Source organism: Cnephaeus nilssonii (genome assembly GCF_951640355.1).
Source record: "Cnephaeus nilssonii genome assembly, chromosome: X".
Classification (NCBI taxonomy): Eukaryota; Metazoa; Chordata; class Mammalia; order Chiroptera; family Vespertilionidae; genus Cnephaeus; species Cnephaeus nilssonii.
In genome coordinates, this window is record NC_137071.1 from 116,105,656 (window position 1) to 116,113,337 (window position 7,682).

Below are 7,682 nucleotides of genomic sequence, written 5' to 3' on the forward strand. Positions count from 1 at the left end.
CAAGGTGGCTAATCTATGATGTTACAAACAGCTCAGCCGGTTTCTGGGACCGGAGAATGGTCAGTTCCTGAAGTAAACTCCTGGAGGTGTCAAGGTCTGGGCACAGCCACCAAATCAAAGTGTGTCCTATCCTTGGTCTGTTCTCCAAATGTATTTCTTTTTTTTTTTTTCTTTTTAAAAAAATTTTTAAAAATATATATTTTTAATTGATTTTTTTTTTTTAGAGAGAGAGGAAGGGAGAGGGATAGACAGAAACATCAATGTGAGATAAACATCGGTCAGCTGCCTCCTGCACACCCCCTACTGGGGATGTGCCCACAACCAAGGTACATGCCCTTGACCAGAATTGAACCTGGGACCCTTCAGTCTGCAGGCCGACTATCCACTGAGCCAAACCAGTTAGGGCTAACTTTTTTTTTAATATATATATTTTTTATTTTTTACAGAGAGGAAGGGAGAGGGATAGAGAGAAACATCGATGAGAGAGAAACATCAATTCAGCTGCCTCCTGCACACTCCCTACTGGGGATGTGCCCACAACCAAGGTACATGCCCTTGACCGGAATTGAACCTGGGACCCTTCAGTCTGCAGGCCAACCTTCTATCCACTGAGCCAAACTGGTTAGGGCCCAAATGTATTTCTTTTCTGAGTAATGGATCCATCTAGGCATCTTTTTTTTTCTTTATTGATTAAGGTATTACATATATGTTCTTATCTCCCCATTGCCCCCCCCCCCCAAGGAATCTTTTTACAGCCTTATTTCAGTCTCCAGTTTCCCAGGGTCTGGAAGAACACTTCTTATCTATAACTAGAGGCCCAGTGCACGAATTCGTGCACCAGTGGGGTCCCTTGGCCTGGCCTGCGGGATCAGGCAAAACCATCTCTCTGACATCCCCCAAGGGGTCCCGGATTGTGAGAGGGTGCAGACCAGGCCGAGGGACCCCACCAATGCACTATCAGGATCGGGGGAGGGACACAGGAGGTTGGCCAGCCTGGGAGGGACTATGGGAAGGCTCCAGGGCGTGTCCGGCCCATCTCACTCAGTCCAGATCGGCCTGACCCAAGCAGCAAGCTAACCTACCAGTTGGGGCATCTGCTCTCTGGTGGTCAGTGCATGTCATAGCGAGTGGTTGAGCGGCCTTAGCATATCATTAGCGTATTATGCTTTGGTTGAACAGATGACCAGACACTTAGCATATCAGGCTTTTATTACATAGGATTAGTAAGGTGAATAATTAGTAGACAACTGTAGCTCTATTCTTATTACATGCCCTTTCCCACTATCAAGTCTACTGATTCCGATGTTAAATTCATCCAAAAACATCCTCATAGACATGCCCAGAATAATGTTTGACCAAGTATCTGGGAACCCAGTGGCCTAGTCAAGTTGACATATAAAATTGATTATCACAAAAAATAAAATAAAATAAAATAAAAATAAATAAAAAATAAAATTGATTATCACAAGTACTGATCTGGTAGCTTAGCATGTTAGAACATTGTCCCAATATGCCAAGGTTGTGGGTTCAATCCCCTATTAGGGCACATACAAGAATCAACTGACGCCCTAGCTGGTTTGGTTCGGTGGATAGAGCGTCAGCCTGCAGACTGAAGGGTCCTGGGTTCGATTCTGGTCAAGGGCACATGCCTGGGTTGCCGGCTCAAACCCCAGTGGGGGGCGTGCAGGAGGCAGCCGATCAATGATTCTCCCTTATCATTAATGTTTCTATCTCTCTCTCCCTCTCCCTTTCTCTCTTTGAAATCAATAAAAATATATTAAAAATAAAATAAAAATATATATTTTATAATAATGATAAAACTAATCATAACAGTGCCCTTGGCTACCTCTCCAACTTGCTTCTCTCCCTTCTTCCCATAGAAACCATTTTTTAGTTTGATGTGCATTCTCCCAGATAAATCTCTTAAATACTTTTACGTGGGACTCTTCCCCTTCCCCACATGGGAGTCTGTGCTATGGGACTCTTCCCCCTCTCCATGTGAGAGTCTGTACTTGTTCTTCAATAAATTTCCATCTTTGCTATACCAAAATAAAATAAAATAAAATAAAAATTAATTAATTAATACTTTTACCTAAATAGGTATAGAAAAAATACCTAGTATTGTGTTGTAGTATAGTGACATAAATGGTATCATACCATACATATCCTTTTGCAGCTTGTAGTTTTCATTCAACATTATATTTTTGAGAATTATCCCTGTTGACACATATACTAGTTCATGATTTTTAACTGTTGCATAGTATTCCATTGAATGAATAAGCTACATTTTATTTAGTTATTCTCCTGCTCATAGACATTGAGGTTCTTTGTTGATGTTTTTTTAGGTTGTTTCTTATTTGTCACTATTAACGACAGTACTATAGTAAACATCTCTGTGCACATGTGGGTGTGTTTCTCTCCCTAGATGTGCAATATATGTACTAGTAATTCTTTCAATGGGAGAGAACTAATGTTATGAAAACTGGTTGTAAAATTTTAAGCTAGTCCTTTTGGTTTGTGTGTAATCTTGCGAATTGTTGCTTTTTGATAGATACTTGAGAAAGAGATTCTATGACAAGAAGCCAGCTCTCCATCCAGCTTTTCAGAGTGGCTATACTTTGGGAGGGAATCAACACCATTCACAGGGTCCAAAAATCTCAACAGAAACTATGCAGGCCAGACGGGAGTGGCAAGAAATATTCAAAGTGATAAATAGCAAGAACCTACAACCAAGATTACTCTACCCAGCAAAGCTATCATTCAGAATTGAAGGGCAGATAAACAGCTTCACAGATAAGAAAAAGCTAAAGGAGTTCATCACCACCAAACCAGTATTATATGAAATGCTGAAAGGTATTCTTTAAGAAGAGGAAGAAGAAGAAAAAGGTAAAGATAAAAATTATAAACAACAAATACATATCTATCAACAAGTGAATCTAAAAATCAAGTGAATAAAAAAATCTGATGAACAGAATAAACTGGTGAATATAATAGAATCAGGGGCATAGAAAGGGAGTGGACTGACAATTCTCAGGGGGAAAGGGGTGTGGGGGGTACGTGAAGAGACTGGACTAAAATCATACACCTATGGATGAGGACAGTGTGGGGGAGGGTAAGGGCAGAGGGTGGGGTGGGAACTGGGTGGAGGGGAGCTATGGAGGAAAAAAGAGGAACAATTGTAATAATCTGAACAATAAAGATTTATTAAATTAAAAATAAAATTTTAAAAGGGGAGCTATGGAGGAAAAAAGAGGAACAATTGTAATAATCTGAACAATAAAGATTTATTAAATTAAAAATAAAATTTTAAAAAAGAGGCCAGCTCTCCATCCAGCTTTGCAGAGTGGCTATACTTTGGGAGGGAATCAACACCATTCAGGGTCCAAAAATCATTTCTGCAAATCAAGGACCTAATTTTTGTCAATGTACTCATTGAGACACCCTGTTTCTAAATCCAGGTACTGCGGAAGCCACCTCAGGTATAAGAAGGTAAATTCTTCTCGATGTGAGAGTGGAAAATGGATCAGCTGCCTCCTGCATGCCCCCCATCAGGGATCAAGCCCAAAACCTGGGCATGTGCCCTGACCAGGAGTCGAACCCACAACCTTTCGGTGCACGGGACAATGCCCAACCAACTGAGCCATACCGGCCAGGGCAATTATTCTTATTTCGTATTTTCCAGAGTACTTCATATTCTTTTTATAAAATTTTCTTCTTGCCCTTACCGGTTTGGCTCAGTGGATAGAGCGTCAGCCTGTGGACTGTAAGGGTCCCAGGTTCGATTCCGGTCAAGGGCATGTGCCTGGGTTGCGGGCACATCCCCAGTGGGGGGTGTGCAGGAGGCGGCCGATCGATGTTTTTCTCTCATCGATGTTTCTAACTCTCTCTCCCTCTCCCTTCCTCTCTGTAAAAAATCAATAAAATATATTTTTAAAAATTTTCTTCTTCTTAAAGTCTTTGGGATCACACCAGATTATCTGAGCCTTTTGGTGACTGTGACTCTTAAATTTGGTTGTCATTCATAAGTATGGGCTTTGATTTTTCAGAGTTCACAATCTGAAATATTAATTTATTCCATTGGTTTTTAGGCCTGTATATAAGTGAACAAAATCCCTCATTATGCAACTAGGTACTGTTATCTCTATTTTACGTATATGGAAACTGAGGCTCAGAAAGGTTAAAGGACATTGCCCCAGGTCACAAAGCTCTAAAATGGTTGAGTCAGATTCAGTCCCAGTGCTTTTCCACCGTATACTGCAGTCTTTCATGACATATTTTCTTTTTCTATCCCTAAGTCACTTTGTGACAATATGTATAAAAGTGCTTTGTGACATACAAGTAAAATATATAATAATAGCCCTAAGCGGTTTGGCTCAGTGGGTAGAGCGTCAGCCTGGGGACTGAAAAGTCCCAGGTTCGATTCCTGTCAAAGGCATGGACCTTGGTTGCGGGCACATTCCCAGTAGTGGGTATGCAGGAGGCAGCTGATCGATGTTTCTAACTCTCTATCCCTCTCCCTTCCTCTTTGTAAAAAATCAATTTTATATATATATATATATATATATATATATATATATATATATATATATATATATATAAAATAAATTATATATATAGTAAAACTACCATTGATTAACCACCAATTCCATGTAAAACAGTGGGCTAGTATGGTACCTTATCTGTAAACCTCATAATATCCCTCTAAGGTAGATATTATCATCCCCATATGACAGATGAGAAAACTGAGGTTTGGAGATTTTAAGTGACTTGCACAGGGAGTATCAGGGCCAGGATTCAAACTCAGATCTATTCGGATGCAAAATGTGTGTGCTTTTCACTACAACCAAGCTACCTTTCAGTGTATTATTATATTATATTTCTATGTATTATTAATATCTTCATTCTGGTCAAGCTTATATCTTTTTCAGACAGCCTTTGTGTCCCTCTCTAGTTTCCCTTAATAGTAGGTTTCATTTCATTTCTTATCTTAATGGGGAGGAATAGAAGGAAGAATTAAGTTCTTGCTGTTATCTAGTGCCTTCTTCATTCCACTGTTGTATATTTTCTCTTAATAAAATGATTTTGCTCATATTTTTAAACTGCTGACATAACATCAGTAAACAAAAAATTTATCACCTGTGAGCAGTCCTCTCTTCTTTTCCTTAATATAATTTGGGTCTTTATCGAAGTATGTGTCTAGTTCTGTAGGCATTTTTATCTTTTAAAAATGGCTAAAACAACAGAGCAAGAGGAATCATCCATAAATTTTAGGGGTCATTCATTTCTTTGTCCATCCATTCAATACATATATGTAGAATGCCTATTATGTGACAGGCACTATGTTAGGTTCTGATGGTAAAAAAGATGAATGTGACATAGTTTCTATTCTCAAGAAATTTACAATAGGTTGAAGAGACCTACAGGTAAATTGACAATTATAGTACAGTGTGATGAGTGTTGTGTCTGAACAGGAAAGAAGTACAGTGGTTTCAACAGTAGGTCCTTGGGCCAGGCATCTGAGTTCAAATCCTAGCTGCCACTGGGATTCACTAAAAGAACCTACTTCATGCAGTTTGTATAAGAATTTAGTTACTCATGTGAGTGATCAATAAGTATTATGATAGCAATAGGCACTGGGTGCTATGGCAAAACAGAAGAGAAGCACCTAACCCAGATTGAGAGGAGGGTATGGGTAAGGGAAGTATTCCTATATATTGAGTCTTGAGAGAAAACACGGAGTTACCCACATAGAGAAGGGAGCAACTGTTTTTGACACAGAGTCTAGCATGGGCAAAAGCATCAAGACATAAGGGAGCATGGCATGAATTGAGCTACAAAAAGTTTGGTATTGCTGAAGCATAAAGGACAAGGGCAGAGGGCAGTAGAGAGAAATTAAGGAGGGGGCAAATCCTGATTGGGCCCTTGTAATCAGTGCAAAAACTTTGAACTTTATCTTTTTTTTAAATATATATTTCAGAGAGAGGAAGGGAGAGGGAAAGAGAGATGGAAATATCAATGATGAGAGAGAATAATTGATCGGCTGTCTCCTGCACGCCCCCTACTGGGGATTAAGCCCACAACCCGGGCATGTGCCCTTGATTGGAATTGAACCCAGGACCCTTCAGTCTGCAGGCTAACACTCTATCCACTGAGCCAAACAGTCTAGGGCTGAACTCGATCTTGAGAACAGTAGAAATCCATGAAGGCTAATAATGAAGGGACTAACCTCACCAGCTGATTTGGGCGGAAGCATGGAGGATGGATAAGGGACAAGACTAGTATCAGGAAAATCTGTTAATAGGCAGTGGTAATAGGTCAGAGGAAAATCATGAGGCCCTGGACTGAAGCTATGGCAGTGTAGATGGGAGGATGGGACAGAGTCAAGAGATATTTGTGATGCCCGGCCGGTGTGGTTCAGTGGCTGAGTGTCCACCTATGAACCAGGAGGTTACCAGTTCAATTCCCGGTTAGGACACATGCGCAGGTTGCAGGCTTGATCCCCAGTGGGAGGCATGTAGGAAGCAGCGAATCCATCAATGATTCTCTCATCATTGACATTTCCATCTCTCTTTCCCTCTTCCTTCCTCTCTGAAATCAATTAATATATATATATATATTTTTTTTTTTTAAAAGAAAGTAAAGTTTGGACCCAACTACCATGTTGGATTTACTGCTAGCTCTGAGTGGTTTAAATGATTTAAGAATTGTTATTCATTACATAATGTGAAAGTGAATGGTAAGTGTGTGGGTGCTGATATGCAGGCAGCTGAAGAATTTTTGGAAACTCTAGATACGTTTATTATGGAGGAAAATTATTTGCCAGAACAAATATTCAATATGGATGAAACCTCCCTATTCTGGAAACAGATGCCTGAAAGGACTTTCATCTATAAGGAGGTCAAGTCAATGCCAAGTTCAAGGCTTTTAAGGACAGAATAAGAGTCTTGCTTGGAGGCAATGTTGCAGGCTACAAATTGAAACCCTTTATGAATTGGCACAGTGAGAACTCAGGGTCTTCAAGAATATCAATATGAACACATTGCCAGTGCACTACAGGAGCAATAGGAAGTCATGAATGACCCAGCTCCACTTCCAAGATGCCTTCCTGAATTGCTAAGCCAGCGAAATAGAGAAGTGCTAATTGGAAAATAACACACCTCTCAAGATTTTGCTTATTGTTGATAAGGCTCCTGGACATTCTCATTTTACTGGTCATCTTCATCCCAATATCAAAGTGCTATTTCTCCCTCCAAACACCACCTCTTTGATCCAACAAATGGATCAAGGAGTTATAGCGGCTTTTAAGGAGGACCTTTGTGTAGGCTATTGCTGCAACTGAGGAAGACACTGATGCAATTCGGGAAGGATTACAACATCTATGACCAGAGCAAGAACCTTGCTTGGGCTTGGGGTGATGTAACCAAGAGTGCATGAATGGCATGTGGAAGAAAACACACAAGAGGTTTGTCCATGACTTTAAAGATTTTTTCAAAGATGAACAGGTTGCCTAAATCAACAAGGCTGTGTTTGAGATGGCAAACAATTTAACCTGGGTGTGGATGAGGATGACATTTAGCAGCTCCTAGAGATGGATCCTAAGGAATTGACAAATGAAGAGTTGTTGGAACTGGACCAGGAATGCATAGCTTATGGCTTCATTATAGATAAAATTTGAACCGCCC